We start from the raw sequence: 2,658 nt of genomic DNA, 5'->3' as shown, positions 1-2,658 counted from the left end.
GTCCTACATATTATTAATTTTTATCACACTTATTTCTTTTCAAGTATATTAATTAGAGCCAAAATAAAGGTGAAAATAATTAATTCATAATGAATTTTAATATTAAAGTAGGCATTTTTTATAAGCATAATGAATAGAACAAAATATTAAGAATTAAATTAAAATAATAGTAAAATAGAGTAGTGAATAGATATTACAATAACTCACAAAAGAAAAGAAAGTGAAGTAATAACAAAATAAGTTAATGGTAATAACAATAACAAAAGATGTTCTAGAACTATTTAATTTTCTTGATATCATTCTTGGTAGATTTTTATTAGCGTGAAATTATATTTTTACCCTTGATCATATTTCACTTAATATATAAAAAGATGTTTCTAGAATTATTTATTTTTCTTACTATCTTTCTTAATAGATTTTTGTTATAATGAAATTACATTTTATTCTTGGTTGTCTTAACTGCAAATATATCATCCTATTCATTTTTATTTGTAAAGTTACTTTTTAAATCTTTTTCTTAATTTCGATCTAATATATATTATTAATTTTTATCACACTTATTTCTTTTCAAGTATATTAATTAGAGCCAAAAATAAAGGTGAAAATAATTAATTCATAATGAATTTTAATATTAAAGTAGGCATTTTTTATAAGCATAATGAATAGAACAAAATATTAAGAATTAAATTAAAATAATAGTAAAATAGAGTAGTGAATAGATATTACAATAACTCACAAAAGAAAAAGAAAGTGAAGTGCCTAGCCATTTCACTCTACCTGAGTAATAAAGTGGAAACCCCCCTCACGATCGATTAAAAGGAAAGTCGCCCAGAGATATTTGTTCAAATTCAATTCGTGAAGATAGAGTAAATTCAAAATCTAAGGAAGCAAGTCCTTGGCCGCACTATCTATCAATCAAGAAGGTAAAGGAGAGAAGGTTTGATTGAAAGTAGTACGTCTGCAGGGATCCATCGTTAACGATTTGACCGGGAAATGCACCATTGGCTGTGAATAGACATTATTGAGACTAAATTGGGTATATTGTTGTTGTATGTTTAGTGGTAGTACTTAGGTAGAACGAGTTACATTAGACCTCAAACATACCTAAGTATCTAATAGTTTTAGCTTCATACCTCATTTGTTGTGCTAAGAATTAGTATCTAGGAAATCAATTGCTTCGTCACTTTAAGAGGTGAACTGTTGTGAAGCTGTGTAACTATGGTTGCTAGGTGCTGAAGCGAAGCACCTTTGAGAAGTGAGTGCTTTGGCAAAGCGATGTTAAGCGTGAAGTAGTATGAAACATCTTTCCTTTATATTTTTAACATTTAAAAAGGTTTATTTCTAAGCAAAAAGAAGTTTGACATCAAAATTTTACATTTCACATCTTCTCCGATGATTGACTTTCAGGTAAACATCTTTTCTATCTTCTTCTTTCTTCTTCTACTTTTCTATCTTCTTCTTTCTTCTTCTACTTCTCCATCTTGCTATGTTTTCTTCTTCTTTCTTCTCTAGCGCTCTCTGTTGTCTGCGCAGCTCTGGCCTCTTGTTTTTCTTTCTTTCATCTTCTACTTTCTCCATCCTAATTTCAAATGTAACATGTGATTTTGATGAAAGACAATTCAGAAGAAATTGATCACAACTTACAAGATGTTCTGTTAGTGTTTGATTTATAAATAGTATATATAAGTGTAATTAGTAACTTTCACATGTGTACATATTCAACTACGTAAATATTCCACTTCAACATCCAATAGTATGACGTTCGCAAAATATGTAGAAATTTTGCAGTTACTATGTTTAAGATAGTAATATTTTAATTTACTTTATATAATGGTGTTTATATGTGATTTGACTGTCCTCAACTTCATATTTCTATATAATAGAAAAATATCAAATTTTGGCCCGGCAACTTTAAATTTAAATCAAACTTACATTAGTTCACTATTCAAATTAATATGTTTGAAATCAAATAAAATTAAAAATTTAATTATATATTTTAATGAAGAACTACTCTTTTATAATCTAGTAAACATTTTTAGTTTACTTTAAATGCAAATATACCATCCTATTCATTTTATTTGTAAAGTTATTTTTTAACATCTTTTAAAACATTTTTTTTTAATATTGAAACTAATTTTATTTATTCTTTAATTTCAATTATATATTTTAAATTTATCACACTTATTTCTTTTCAAGTATATTAATTAAAGCCAAAATAAAAGTGAAAGTTAATTATATTTTTAAATAATGAATTTTATATTAAAGTAGGCATTTTTATTAAGTATAATGAATAGAAAAAATATAAAGAATTAAATTAAAGTAATAGTAAAATAGAATATTAATGAGTAGATATCACAATAATTTATAAAAAAAGTGAAGTAATAATAAAATGAGTTAATAGTAATAACAATAATTAAAGATGTTTCTAGAGCTATTTACTTTCTTGTTTGATTTCTTGGTAGATTTTTGTTTGCGTGAAGTTACGTTTTTACCTTTGATCATCTTTCACTTCATATATAGAAAGATGTTTCTAGAATTATTTATTTTTCTTACTATCTTTCTTAATAGATTTTTGTTATAATGAAATTACATTTTTATTCTTGGTTGTCTTAACTGCAAATATATCATCCTATTCATTTTTATTTGTAAAGTTACTTT

This window comes from Solanum tuberosum, unplaced genomic scaffold, assembly GCF_000226075.1.
Source record: "Solanum tuberosum cultivar DM 1-3 516 R44 unplaced genomic scaffold, SolTub_3.0 scf00193, whole genome shotgun sequence".
Taxonomy (NCBI): Eukaryota; Viridiplantae; Streptophyta; class Magnoliopsida; order Solanales; family Solanaceae; genus Solanum; species Solanum tuberosum.
This window is presented reverse-complemented; position numbering follows the sequence as displayed.